This window comes from Phyllobates terribilis, unplaced genomic scaffold (genome assembly GCF_046119375.1).
Source record: "Phyllobates terribilis strain yellow unplaced genomic scaffold, ASM4611937v1 Scaffold_4__5_contigs__length_816908805, whole genome shotgun sequence".
Taxonomy (NCBI): Eukaryota; Metazoa; Chordata; class Amphibia; order Anura; family Dendrobatidae; genus Phyllobates; species Phyllobates terribilis.
In genome coordinates, this window is record NW_027362764.1 from 515,171,004 (window position 1) to 515,187,210 (window position 16,207).

Sequence of the window (16,207 nt, forward strand, 5' to 3'; positions counted from 1 at the left end):
CATTCTTTTCATGCAGGCAAGGTGGGGCACTGCCAAGCAGTTTTACCCTCACAACGGTTGGTGCATCTGTAGGAGTATGATAAAGCTGAGATTATATCATCCAGTAGGCAAACTGAAGAGTGGACTGTTTTGAAATCCGCCCTCGGTAGCTGATGAGGAAGGTGTGAGCGTACTGAAGCCCTTCATTCCCTACCGAATTTGTCAGTGGGTAGAACCGTGACATCAACAATGTTTACTTTGGAAAAAACCCCAGGGTGGAGGAAGAACTTCAACTTTTACAGGTTCATTGCCACCTTGTAGCTTTTGGGGATCCTTAAGGTCTCTGTAACATGCAGCAGGATGTGAAGAAAGAAGGAGGACAAGAAGAAGGAACAGCAGCAGGTGGATGTGGTGTGGAGGGGGATAGTGAGTTATCCCAGGCACCATAAGGGGAAGATGCTGACAGTGAGAATAAAAATTATGAAAATGATGATGCTGGCCATTATGACAAACCGACACAACAAGATGCAGAAAGTGAACAAAAGTATTCTGCTGCTGCCAATGTCTCTGCCACTAAACATGTATACTAGCCACACACCTTCTGCCTGTCCAATGTGTTATACTGTACTGCTGCTTCCAGGGATGCCAGTGCTGGCCCCACACTGACAGACATCTCCTTGCCTGCCGCATCATATTCTATACAGTGCGGTTGCTGCCACTGCTACGTCCGCTAACCACTGCCAAAAGATGCCCACATACAACTCCTGATTCTCCACTGTGATGTACAGCCATACTGTGCCGCAAGTGGGATGCACACCCTGTTCAGGGCAATCAAATATCTTTTCGCTCCCACAAAAGGTATAATTTTTGCATGGCGTGTTGTGAAGCTATTGCTTCTACAATTTCAAAACCGAATACCTGTTCCTGCTCCAAAAATAAAAAATCATTTTTGAACAGCTTGGTAAAATGTTCTTATTTCTTTATTTTTCAAACAGCAAACCTGTTGTGGATCCTAAAATTATAGGGATAATTTTTGGATTGCTTGTCAAGAAACCAATCACTTTCAAATCATCAAACCTGCTCCTGCTTCCTGAATAAAGGGATAATTTTTGCATAGTTGGAAAAAATAGTTTCTTTATTTAGCAAATAGCAAACATGTTGCTTGACAAAAACAGGGATAATTTTTTGCATCACCAAAAGTCATGGCTTTTTCCGTGTATAAACAGCAGCTGTGAAGGCATCTGCCCCCAAAAAGAAATAATTTCTGAAACATTTTTACATTTTAAAAAGCCTTAAAAGTCTGTTAGTGCAATGTGTTGTTAAACAGGCTGTTAATTAACACCAGTCACCATCCATTTACAAATAGTCAGATATATGTTGAGGTGACTGACAATTCTAAGGGTTTTTTTTGCAATAAAGAGCTTGAAAGGGGTTCAATATGGTCATAGGAGACCTCAAACTGTTACACATCTTTTCTAAGCAATTTAAGGCTTAGCAAATCGATTTGCTGCAAATCAATTTTTTGGGAAATATTTGTCAAAACTGGGAAATTCGAATTTCAAAAGATTCGATCATTTCTTTTGTTGAGTCAATAGTAGTATATCTAATGGAAAAAAATCGGACCTACTCTTACAACCTGTTATCACACCAGTATATGCTGTTCTGTTAGACTCTGTCATTAGCAAAAAAATGAGAATCTATTTTAACACATGGAGATCTACTACATTAGGTTCAATGTAAAAATGTCACTTCAAGCACTAGAATGAAATATATGCTATTTCTCCTGCTTGATGGGAAAATGTAAATGATTAGTCATCAGACCACAAAGCTCATGTGTAGTGACATGTGCAAGATACGCAGCCTACAATGCTTTGCATGAAATACAGTACATCAGATGGACAGATCATCGCAATGTCAAAATAAAGGAGGTCTATTAAAGAAGGAGGGCTATTGATTGTATACGGTTTGTATACAAAACTATCTTTTTTGTATATATTGAACCATGAATATCTGTAGAGTGTAAGCCCGCAAGGGCAGGGTCCTCTTCCCTCTGTACCAGTCTATCATTGTTAGTCATTTACTGTAAGTGATATCTGTATTTGGTATCTAACCCTTTCTTATGTACAGCACCATGGAATCAATGGCACTATATAAATAAATAATAATAATCTGTACAATAATAATCTAATAACAATAATCTATACTTAAAGGGGTGTCCGTTCCAAAATGATAGGTCTGCAGTCACTCTGTGTGACTGCAGACTTATGAATCCCCCCAGCGCAGGCACTGTGCACCGCGAGTGTTTGCAGATTTCTAAGCCAAGAACCGTGGTGATGTATTCGTTATGCATACTCCTGGCCAGAACCCGACTAATGGGGCGGCCTTACTCAATACAGAGTGACTGCAGACTTCTCATTTTGGACCGGCCAACCCCTTTAAGGGGTATTCCAGTTCAGGGCACATTTTTGACAATCACTATAGCATGCCAAATCCATACAGTGGGCAATAGACATACTGTAAGGATTGGGTTTTGCTTGCCATTTCTAGCACTCGGCATGTTTCAACTCATGTGATTGCATACACGCAGTCATGTGTCAAAGAACGTCTTTTCCTGCTTCTCTCAATGTTCCTGAGAAAAACTAATAAAACCTAGCTAGCATGTGACCGCAATAAAGTATGCAATTCACCTATGAATGGTTAAGCGACGAGTTATCAACTCTGGAGGCAGAGCTGAATCCTAACAGTGTGTACATTACACAATTTTAGGATTCGGCATGCTATATACTACAGTGGTTACTGGAAATTTGCCCCATCCCAGAATACCCTTTTAACGGAAACATTTTAGATAATCGATTAAAAGCTTTTCTAATGATACTTCTGACTATAATAAGGTCTGTCTGGTTTCTGTTGCTTTGGCTTCTAAAACAGAATGGTCGATGGCTAGTATGAATAGTGCTTAATACAGCATATACTTTGCCTTTCCCTTCCATTTGTTAATTAGTATACTATAATAAATAAGTAATATACTATAAAAAAGAAAATTAGAAATGTAAGGAGGGGAAACTAGCTTAAATGTGTTTCCCTCTACGTCTGTGACACGTGCTGTGAGCAGAAGTGACAAAGCATTTGACTGATGTCTCACTGATTTTCTATTGAATGACTGCACGAGGAAAGCATTTTCACTTTTTTTCTACTATATCACTTCCTACACTTCTTGACTTCTCAATACTACAAATATATTAACTAGGGCAAGGACCTTTCTGATACAGAAGAGTGCTTTAATTACCAACTGTACATTGTCTGCTAAAGGAAATCTGTCACCAGATTTTTGCTACTTTCTCGGAGATCAGCATGATGCAGGAAGAGAGACCCTGATTTCAGTGATTTTCAGTGATGTATCACTTAGCTTGCTGGGTTTAGCAGTTGTGATATATTCTGAGTTTTTAGATGTAGCATACAACAGAGCTCAGAAAGCTTCCCCAGCCCACACCACTGATTAGCATCTGTGTACATTGTATATTGACAGAAAACTGTTAATTAGTGCAGGGGGCGTGATTACAAAACAACAGCACATTGCTTAATAAGTGACACATCACTGAAATCAGTCTCAGCCTCTACCTTATTCGGACCTCAGATTAAATAGCAAAAACCTGCTGACAGATTCCATTTAAAGGGCTGTCCTGACCGATTTTTGTTTTTAAATATACTTAGTGGCAGAAAGAAAGTCAAAAGAAGCAAAAACACACCTCCTCTGATTCTTTGCCACTTTTGTTCCAACACCCACCTATCGTCTACTTTTTGGACCTGTGTCGACAAAAAGAAAATGCCACATCAAATTCTGCCCTCAAAAGTGACAGGCTCAATCAGTGATTCACTGAGCAGCATTTTCTGCATGTCACTAGAGATTAGGAAACAGATCAGTGGAGGTTAGCTTAGATTCTTTTTCTTTACGCCTTTTTCAAATAAAAAATTGGACAACCAAAAAAATAACCCCCACTGTAATATAAAGTATTAGTCTACTTTATTTTAGTACAGATTTATCCCCATAGGAAAATATGCACTGATGTCTATCGCCTTGTTACATCCAAAAAGTGACAAGCCTAATGGTGGCAACTTTTAATAAAACACACAAATTGCAGAAAATACTACCCTGATAAGTTTGATAACATCACCCATGCATACATTTATTTCTCCTTCAGGGGAAAGGTCTGTTGCTATTTGCTATGGTACACTTAAATATCACTGCGACATGTTACAAAGTAAGAGATAAGCAAAATTGTGCCTCTACATACAGAAAGTGTTAGACTTCACCTTCCATTACTTGCTGAGACAGTTTAATGCCTGAAGTGCTGCTGAGCCTGTAACTAAGAATCACAATACTTTGTGTTTTACAGTTTGATCTATCCTCCAGACCAAGGCAGCCTGCTCCGGAGAGGTCACTTGTTGTTTTATCAAGGACACTGGCTGTAAAAAGAAATTAGCAGGAGGTGTATGTTACTAGAATAAAAGGAATTTCCATTTATACTGTACAAAGGCAAAGCAACTCATTATACATCTTCTATTTTAACTGTTTGAGTACAATATACAGTGGGGAAAATAAGTATCGTATTTTTCGGAGTATAAGATGCACTGGACCATAAGACGCACCTAGGTGTTAGGGGAGGAAAATAGAAAAAAAACCTTAAGCAAAAAATGTGGTCATGATGCCCTGTTAAGGGGGAGGGGGTCTGCTCCTGACACTGTTATAGGGGTAATGTCCCCCAATTCTGTTAATATCCCCCATCCTGGTATATATGGCCCCCTCCTTCCTGTAATACGTGGCCTCATCCCCATCCTGATATGCATGGCACCCCAATCCCCCATCCTGGTGTGCATGGCCCCCCTCATCCCCATCCTGGTATGTATAGCACCCTTCACCCCTGTATGTATTGCCCCCCTCATCCTGGTATGTATGGCACCCTTCATCCCTGTATGTATGGTCCCCCTCATCCTGGTATGTATGGCACCCTTCATCCCTGAATGTATGGCACCCTTCATCCCTGTATGTATGGCCCCCCTCATCCCGGTATGTATGGCCCCCCTCATCCCGGTATGTATGGCACCCTTCATCCCTGTATGTATGGCCCCCCTCATCCTAATATGTATGGCACCCCTTATCCTGGTATGTACGGCACCCTTCATCCCTGTATGTATAGCACCCTTCATCCCTGTATGTATAGCCCCCCTCATACCTATTCCTGGTATGTATGGCAACCTTCATCCCTGTATGTATGGCCCCCCCTCTTCCTGGTATGCTTGGCACCCTTCATCCCTGTATGACCATGAATATTCACTACAATCCACTCCCATGGGAGTGGTGGATATTCATGGACTTTAATAGCGAGCACACATGACCGCAGAGCAGAGGCAGGAGCCGCGCTATGGGTACAGTGTGCTCGCTATTAGGGAGAATGAATGGTCACTGCTCCCCACGCACACAGTCCCGGCGTGGGGAGCAGTGACTATTCCGGCACAGCAGATCACTGTGTGAGGGCTCACACAGTGTGAACCCTGTTGGCAGCAGACGGACGCAGCGCTGGAGGAGAGAGGAGGTGAGTATGATTGTTTATTTTTTGTGTGTGCAGCGTGACGTGGATCGGGGGGGCAAGCATACCAGGATGAGGGGGGCCATACATACAGGGATGAAGGGTGTCAAGCATACCAGGATGAGGGGGGGGCCATACATACAGGGATGATGGGTGCCATACATAGCAGGAATAGGTATGAGGGGGGCCATACATACAGGGATGAAGAGTGCCATACTTTCCAGGAGCCGCGCTGCAGACACAGTGTGCCGGCTATTAAGGAAAATTAATATTCACAGCAGTGAATATTCATTTTATTTAGTAGTGGGCACCGTGTAGGCTGCAGAAGGCGGCAGCTGCCTCCTGTGCCCCGCTACTCCGCTGCGGTCGCTCCCCCCACTTCACCCACCACCCACAGCCACAGTATTTATGTATACCGGACTATATAAGATGCACCCCCCACTTTCCTCCAAAATTTTGGAGGAAAAAAGTGCGTCTTATAGTCCGAAAAATACGGTATTTGATACAATGCTGATTTTGCACGTTTTCCCAGCTACAAAGAATGGAGAGGTCTGTAATTTTTATCATAGATACACTTCAACTGTGAGAGACAGAATCTTAAAAAAAAATCCAGAAAATCCCATTGTATGATTTGTACATAATTAATTTGCATTTTATTGCAAAAAATAATTACTTGTTACAATAGAAAAGGCCACATCTGTATTTGTCTCCATGATGATTTCCTCAATGTAAGTCCTTGAGTCAATGAATAGGTGACACAAGGACACATGCCAGAGACACTAGTATGTCTCTTTATGTGACGTACTGTGCATACTGAGGCGTTAATATTAAAACACATTCTACAAAAACAAATGGAAACAATGGGCTACATGTGTTCAGCCAAATGTAAGCCATTGCTCGTAACATAGGATGTAGATGTAAAAAAATGGGATTCAATAAAACTTGTTAAAACTATGCATTTCAGTGTAGGATTTGCATCTTCCTCAGGATTGATACAATATGAACAAGTCTAGACAACCTTCGCTTTACACACATGACGTAACTGAGAATGAAAGAACTGATTGGTTTATTGTAATTAGAATTTTCATTAAACATAGGAAAAGTTAAATTTGGACATTGTTATGCCTACGTATTAGAAAGAATATTTACATTATTAGTCAATACAGTAACTAATGGGCGGTACTGAAATGTAACACTCAGGGTAAAAGAATTAGCATGATTAATAACTATAAGTAAATCAACAGATGTCCTCCTCAGAGATTAGAAAGACATGTATGGTTATGTATGAAAAAATAAATACAACATTGTTAATATAAAACAAAATAAATCACCTGTGTGTCAAGTGACTATCATTTATGATGGGTCATCGAGCAAAATAATTGAAATATCAACAAAACAGAATATTTATTCATATTTATCTAAAATGAATGACAACATATATAAACATGGCTACCAGACTTAAATGTCTCGCAAGCCAGAAATAATAATAATAATAATAATAATCAATAATATTTTTGCTGGATTAAATCTGAGACTAAACATATTCTACAATCTCTATTCTTCAAAGGCAAAAATACATGAAACAGATAAGTAATTATACAATCTTTGACAGGTAACGACTCAAACAGAATAATACTTCCAACCATCTGTAATAGTAATAGTATAACAAAGAATGACAAGTCCAAACCCGACATCCATAATTTTATGGGGCCATCCAAAAGCCCTTTTTCTCCAGAGATGCAAAATCAGCAAAGTTAGGGGTATGAAGCAATTTGGTTAGGAGAAAGTTACCCTCTCGCACAATCTGAAGACAGGTCTTGCCTTTTTCTCTGTTAAACAACTTGCATTTCAGGAATTTTTTAACTTGATAAATGAACTATTATTGTCATTATTCACAATTTATTACCAAAAACACCAACAGAAGAAAAGGCATGGATAAGACGAAGATAAATCCTTTATAAATGTACATTAAAATAAGACAGAAAAATACACACCGTCAGGTTTATTCAAAAGAAACGGTGTGGCACAAGACCAATTACAAAAAGCGACCATTTTCTATTTGTCCTGTGTGATCTCAGGTCTTTTAACCCCTTCATGACTTTGCGATTTTTGCTTTTTGCGCTTCTTTTTTTTTGCTCCCCTTCTTCCCAGAGTCATAGCTTTTTTTTATTTTTCTTTCCATCAATAAGGCCGTTAGAGGGCTTGTTTTTTGCCGGACGAGTTGTACTTTTGAAAAAGAGCATTGATTTTACTATATAGTGTACTGGAAAACAGGAAAAAAAATCCAAGTGCAGTGAAATTGCACAAAAAAGTGCAGTTCCACAATTGTTTTGGGGGCTTTTTATTTATGTTCACTATATGGTAAAACTGACCCGGCAATATAAATTTCCAGGTCAGTAAGAGTACACAGACACCAAAAATGTATAAGTTATTTTTTATTTAAGTGGTGGGAAAAAAAAAAAAGAAATTTCGATTTTTTTTTTTTAAAGAAAATTTTTTTTTGCTTATGTCGCCATTTTCCGAGACCCGTAGTGTTTCCATTTTTCGGGATCTGGGGCTGTTTGAGTGCTTAATTTTTGCTGCTTGAGCTGATGTTTCTATACCATTTTGGAGTAGATAAGATGTTTTGATCGCCTCTTATTGCAATGTTGTGGCTTCCAAAAAAACCCCCGTAATTCTGGGGTTTTGATTTTTTTTCTCATTACACCATTTACCGATCTAATTAATTCTTTTTATATTTTGATAGAGCGGACATTTCTGAACGCAGCGATATCAAATGTGTATTTTTTATCTTTTTTTCAACTGTTTTAGTTTCAATGGGACAACAGAGGGGCGATTTGAACTTTTGTGGGTTTTTTTTACCTTTTTTCACAATTTTTACTGACTTCAATAGTCCCCTTAGGAGACTTGAAGCTGCGATTTGATCTCCAGTGCGATACATAGCAGTGCTTCAGCTATGTGAAGTGAATTGACACGTTTAGTTAGAATTTGGCCAGAAGGATACAAGCTGCATACTTGCGGACTCATGACCGCCCTCTCCCGATGCCAGCACCAGATAGTCCTGACAGCGCACCGTGTACACTGTGAGGATTCACCAGTCTGCAGTCAAATAGAGTGTACACCTCTTGTTTGGCTTGAATAAGGCTCTTTGTGGCCGAAGTGTTGCATGTCAGTGTTTTTTTGGTGTGTACACTTGTGTCAATTAATCTTTTTTGAAGGAGATTACCCGGTGCCTTGAATTTTTGGCTTGTCTGCAGTTTTTGCAACAGAGTGGAGGGTTGTACCAAGGCTGCACAGGACACGAAATGGTGCATGGGATAAATGCAGTCAAATAGAGTGACTGCAGACCTGAACCCAAAGCCTGGACAACCCCTTTAATAAAGGATTTATCTCCTACTCTACTTTTTCTTGGTCTTATCCATGCCTTTTCTTCTGTTGGTGTTTTGAACCTTTTTCATCGACCTGTTACTTTTCAGACCTTTTTGTATGTGTTATTCATTTATGACTTAAGAGTTTGAAACCTAATTTTCCAATGCCAACGGCTCAGGGAAAACAGATTGGTCTGTAGCAGCAGCAAAAGTGCCCAGAATAACAAAATGGAATGAAACACAAGCAAATACTACCCACTGCACCATCCTGTTTCCATTGAAATTAACTAACCCTGCATCCTTCTCTTCCAGTATTACGAGACAGAAAATGAACGATCATGTAAGACTAAAAGATTAACTCTTTGCTCTTTTACCTCCTATATATAGTGGGGTGTTAACAGGATGTGCCATGAATGCCTGACAGGTGTAGGGCGCAGAGGACGTATCGGGAGATTCTCATTGATTCATTATAGTCTTTGGAAGTTACAGAATGAGCATCAATGAAAATCCAGCAGCTCCACACTGGCATGGAGCCATGGTATATTATTTTTGGGTAATTACCGTAAATAAAACAATTTCATATTTTTGGGTATCTGATATTTCACCTCTGTAGCCTACAAAATGATGACTGCAGCATAATATAGTCTCAGCTTTTTACATAGAATAGTTTTACGGGTAAAATATTATTTTATGGTTTACATATGCCCTAAAATATTTTGTAAGGGTTTCTTGCCCAGGTTACCTTCATATTACATTTGCATTAAACATGGAGACGACTAATTTTAATTTGGATGAAAGCTGTCAAGGTATAGAAGCACCATAAACGTCCGCCTTAGGCTCCCGTAATTTGCAGTTATGGGTTATGTCAGAAGAGGATAATTTATAGCATATTCTAAGTAATGATGCATTTACCATCTGTGAAAAAAATGGACGTGTAATTGTTGTAACTGGGGAAAAGGCTGAAATTGAAATGTCTAGCTGTATGCAAACCACAATTTGTTTTTTTAACAGATATACATGAATTCCCTTACGTATCATTTGTTTTCTTAAGCGCTACCTGATAAGGACAGCAGAGCTGGAATATCTTAATGATATCTTCATAGGATGGATACTGTTATATCAATGAAAAGCAAGTTGGCAGAAGAAAATGAGAAGTAGGCAACAATTCACAGAGGAGACTTATTATTACTCTTCCAGATTGCTACCATGCCACGACCAGGAAGCAAATCAGAAGATGCCTCAAGGAACTCGGGAGTTCTCACTTTCTTTGCTCTCAAAGGATCACATTCTTTATGGAAGCAGAATGGCAATGCTATAATGTGTCATCTGGGAAGAGTTGGCAAACTCTAAATAGACCAAGCAGATTTTTCATGACAGATCCAAACAGTGACAAATTGATTCTGTCAAAGTATTTTCTAAGTAGGATGTGTGAGCCAAACATGAATCTGCGCCAAAACTAAAATTCTGGAGTCCAATAATTACAACTAAATTGAGAATAAACCTTTGTTGAGCAGAACACCTGTAACACGGTGATTAGAAAAGCAACAAAATAAATTAAAAAAAAAACTAGAAGCTAACAAGGGCACGAAAACAAAAACAACATGATTTTAGAAAAAATTCATCACAGTAACCTATTCACTTCTGGTCAAAAAGTTGCTCATAATATTTATTCATGTCATAAATATGAACATTTCCCTTACACGGCAAAGTCAAGGGTTACACAATGAAGAGAAATACTATCTACTTGGGATGCGTAGTCGCTCAATGTGGACCAATGGCGTAAAAGACAATCTGGCGGTGGGAGAAACTACTACTCATCACACCCCGAGTTCCTGAGGACTGAAGACATTTATTGTAAAAAATATAAAATAAAGGGCTACACAATGCCATATACATGGCAACAGGATGTGATATCGTTCACAATGACACCATATCCTGGTGCAGCCAATAGACAACCATTGGCTAAATCACCAATACTTTACCATACAAGCTGCCAATACACATGAGGTAGTGAAACATTCATCTGCAGACAGATAGCTGGCCATACACATTAAATGGCTGTTGGCTGAACAGTGTTTCGGCTGATTTTTGGGCCAACAGCCATCTCAGCTGTCTCTCCCATAAACAGGAGCATTCATTCAGCTGAGCATGCCTGTGCGCTCTACGAGAAAGCCGTCACCAGAGATGTCTGGCAACAGCTTATCTCAGACAGAACAAAGCGATTGGCAGTCCGGAATCGAATATGCCCGATCGACATCTCTGCCCGAGATCAATTCACCGACGCCACCATACACATTAGACCATCAGCCAAACTCGCTTAGTCTAATGTGTATGGGGCCTTATCTCTCCCATCTTCCCCATACATGAGTGTTTGACTTGGCTGAGCACTCATGTATTTTCAACAGGGAGAGAAATCTTCAGCCTGTAACCTCTAGCAGTAGCTTATCTCCACTTAAAACAAAAGAATCAGGTGTTAAATTCCAACTTCTCTTCCCTTCCCCATCTATAGGGGAGAGTTGGGAGACCCTCATACAAATCAGAAGGATGCTGGTCTTGCTGAAATCAGGTTTGACAGACTTTCATCTGATGTCTATGGAGGCCTTTAATTTGTGATGGTGTTCAACCAACAAGAACTCTACCGATGAATAAAAGGACTGCAGCTGTAAGAAAAGTGTACAATCTCTCCTAAACCCCACCAACCATGGTCGTTGAGTGCAGCTCTGTTGTAACACTAAAAGCCGTACATGAAAGGGAGCAACCCTAACAGAAAAGCAAAAGCGGAACCTCTTTATTTTAGCTATATCAATATATTGAATACACATAGTATGCCATGGATGGCAGGCCAGTACCACCAAAAATGGTAGGTTCAGGCAAATTTAATCTAATGGGTATCTAATGTGTAGGGGGGCCTTTAGTCTGTGCTTTTAATTCTAACAGAAGTGACAACATATTGAAAAAGATCTGTTTAGCTGATCAGCAATCAAGGACAGGAAGATGCATGTGGATCTCTTGCAGCAGAAAACAATTCATATCAATCTGCAAATAAATCTCTAAAATGTTCTTCTGGATGCATAACAGTAATAATATGCGTCCTCCCCCCATCATCTTCAGAAGTAATAAAGCACATGTTCTGCCATTGATATGACACATGAAGGTGTACACCGGTGATTAATTAGAGTAATTAGTGGTAAGGCTGGAGTAGTAGCTGATGGTTGCAGTATTTATGCATCACCGTTTACACCTCTGTTGTCCAAGGTTCACTAAGTCACAGTCGAACACAACATGTTCCACCATGTAACCAAAAACACAACCTACACAACACATTACATAATGATAAATGAAAGCATAAAAGGTAATTTCAGCAAGAAGAATAAATTTCATATGTATAGATTTTGAAATGTTAGGTTGGTCTTACAGGAATAAACGTAATAGATTCATCCATTCATCCTTATTATAATTAGAAATTTTCACATTTTCCTTCTTTCCTCCTTTACCTTCTTCCTATGTATATATTTATACAGTTATATGAAAAAGTTTGGGCACCCCTATTAATCTTAAGCTTAATGTTTTATAAAAATTGGTGTTTTTGCAACAGCTATTTCAGTTTGATATATGTAATAACTGTTGGACACAGTAATGTTTCTACCTTGAAATGAGGTTTATTGTACTAACAGAAAATGTGCAATCTGCATGCAAACAAAATTTGACAGGTGCATAAGTATGGGCACCTCACCAGAAAAGTGACATTAATATTTAGTAGATCCTTCTTTTGCAAAAATAACAGCCTCGAGTCGCTTCATGTAGCTTTTAATGATTTCCTGGATCCTGGATGAAGGTATTTTTGACCTTTCCTCTTTAGAAAACAATTCCAGTTCAGTTAAGTTTGATGGTCGCCGAGCATGGACAGCCCTCTTCAAATGATCCCACAGATGTTCCATGATATTCAGGTCTGGGGACTGGGATGGCCATTCCAGAACATTGTAATTGTTCCTCTGCATGAATGCCTGAGTAGATTTGGAGCGGTGTTTTGGATCATTGTCTTGCTGAAAGATCCATCCCCTGCGTAACTTCAATTTTATCACTGATTCTTGAACATTATTGTCAAGAATCTGCTGATACTGAGTGGAATCCATGCGTCCCTCAACTTTAACAAGATTCCCGGTGCCGGCATTGGCCACACAGCCCCAAAGCATGATGGAACCTCCACCAAATTTTACTGTGGGTAGCAAGTGTTTTTCTTGGAATGCTGTGTTTTTTTGCCGCCATGCATAACGCCTTTTTGTATGACCAAACAACTCAATCTTGGTTTCATTAGTTCACAGGACCTTCTTCCAAAAAGAAACTGTAATTGATGAGCTATATTCTATGAATGAAACCTCATTCAGACATCCATGCAACGCGGTCTGTATACATACCATGATGCACGGACTGACCACAGGTCTCCCGACCCTAACTTGACTGCCTCATATGAATATATAAGGTTGTCGAATTAGAGGGGTTGTCCACTACTCAAACAGCCCCTTCTGAATCCCTATGCCCCCCAAATAATATAATAACACTTACACTCACCTCCGGTGTCGGCACTGGCTCTCCCAAGGCTCCCATGACATTATGTCACGAGATCCCTGCGGCCAATCAGTGCTCAGTGCTGGCATCACTCTCCCCTCCTTTGGACAAATCAAGTCATCCGGAGGAAGTAAGAGCTGCTGCTGCCCTCTCACTTCCTCCAGATGTCAATTACATCCATAGGAGAGGAGAGTGAAGCCAGAGATTATTGGCCGCAGCGATCACGTGACATAAGGTCACGGGAGCCCCGGGAGAGATAGTGCCAACACTGCTGGAACGGCAGCGGCATGCACCTGAGGTGAGTATAGGTATTATTTTACTGGGGAAGGGGGGACACAGGGATTCAGAAAGGGTTGTGCAAATAGAGAACCCGAGGCTGGTCCGTGTATCACGTTACATAAACGAACCATGTGGCATGAACGTCTGAATAAGGCTTTAGAACTAATCACTAGCTAGATCAATTTATTTTGTCAAAGGAATTACAAACAAATTTACCAATATTCAGCCAGTAATGCATATTAATGGTTCTCTAACTTTGAATCTCAAGGTTGGTAAAATAATATCAAAATGGTTTGCTGGACAATAAACCGCAACATGTAAATGTCGTCGGTCAGGTCTTCTCTGTTACCCTGCCAGAGGTATGAAAGGACAGAGAGGGATGCTGAGCTCAAAGAAATAAAAATTTATATCATTTCATTAAATATTTTTTACATTAAAAGATCCACCGGTAAATTGCAGAAAATTGTATGTAAAAATGTATTCATTAGAACTTTTTTCTGTTTTTTTAATATGAGCATAAAATCCACAGCTCCAATACCCACCCCAAATTGTTAGGGTTTGTTTGCTGTGGATGGTATGCTGTGGATTTGGCGCAGATTTCAACCATTATATTGCAAAGAGAGAAATCTTCAAGTAAATACCCAACATGCTTAAGAATGATTTTTTGCCATGGAATCTGGCATCCACTTTGCAGGCGACTCTAAATACGCTGAGGATTCTCACCAATTCTAAAAATCAGCAGTATAACCCTGACATGTGAACTGACTCTAAAACTGACCACTAAACTTTCACAGCAGGCACATCATCTTATTATTATGGAAGAAGATTACAATAAAAGGTAAAGTTGGCCATATACACAAGAGAATAATGTCATGTGTACAGAGGCCTGACAACTGCTACCTAATGACAGGTGTCAAAGGAACGACGCATCCAGCATCTTAAAATTTCTGATCCTTTATTCCAATCTCTATTCAAATAAACATGCACGCACAGCCAAGAGGAACAGGAGGATTTATAGCAATCAGCCAACAGCTATTAGATGTGTATGGTAAGTTTAACACTTCTGGAGACAGATAATATAGAATGACATGATATCCAATAGGCTTTGGAGAAACATCAGCAGCATCTCCCACACCCCCTTCCTTGCACATTGACCTCTGATTATGACACAAGACATGCACATATCACCATATAAATGACTGGGATGTTTCTTTCTTCCAGGTTTCTGCTAAAAAGCAAATCTCAGTCACGAGAACGGCTTCCATAATCATTAAATGGGTTGATTCATCTTCGCAAAAGGTTAAAATTGCAAAACGCTTGAAAAAATAAGTAACTTGGCAATTTATCGCTTATTTATCTCTTATTAAAAATACTCACTATTATTGAGAATGGAAGTTTAATTGTATAGTTGACTGCTTGTTGCTTAGGTTACCAGCCACCTCTGAAGTCTATCACAGGTGGCCAGTCTCCTAGGCAAGGAGCGCAGCACTTGCAAGCTCTTATTTTTGTTTACACCTTGTACGCGCTGCTCTGAATCGGGGTTAGATCGTTGATTCTGGCCCCTTCAGTGCTGCAGAAGCAAAGCTGCCTCATATAGCATCATTGGAGTGTGTACAGATTGGGTCAGCGGCTCAACCACCGGTCTGAACGGTCAATCATTCTGGGCGCACCGTCCGTCCCCCCTGGAAGGTTGGGCAAGGGTGTGTTTCGAATGATTGACAGCTCAATCATTTGGAGAAATCCATGTTTTTCTTAATATGCAAATGAGTTGTTCAGATCTATGGGCCGGACACTGATCTCCTTGAGAATTCGCCTCTAGAGCTTATTTTCAATGGAAGTGGTGTTACCAGTGTGAGACATGTAATGACTGACAGTCTGCTCTCCTGATTTACATGCTCACACTGGTAACTCCCCCTTTTATCTACAATAATCTCTGGAGTTCATTTACATATTAAGAAAAATGTGGATTTCTCTGGAGTAAAACATCAGATAGCAGAAATCAAGGTATCGATTTATTCAACTTTCTATGTCCTACATGCCCATACAGATGGCTTAGAAGGTTTGATTCTGCTGACAGATTCCCTTTAATGGTGCTGAGCTGCAATACCATGCATAACCCATGAACAAGAAGGGAGATTCTTGAAGAAAAAACAACCATTTTTTTTTAAACTTATACAACTCCTAGATTAAATTTACTTTACTAAGAAAAAAAAACTTTATATTGTGTTATTTAATAATTCCAAAATGCTTTGGGGACTGTTTTTTTTGTTTTGTTTTTTTTTTCATTTTTGGGTTTAAATCAAAGTATAATTTTCAGCATATTTTGTAACCACTGAATTGAATTACTGGGTAATTAGAATGTAAAACATGTACAAGCCATTACTCAAAGACGACTGGTTTAATTTCTGCTTTATTGTTTAATGTTATAAA

General features: G+C 39.6%; 1 protein-coding gene across 3 annotated transcripts in view; it reads right to left on the minus strand.

Annotated features, from left to right (window-relative positions):
* DCDC2 (doublecortin domain containing 2) overlaps positions 1 to 16,207 on the minus strand; it is a 172,441-nt gene that overhangs the window by 45,831 nt on the left and 110,403 nt on the right. The gene's annotated exons all lie outside the window — the stretch shown is intronic.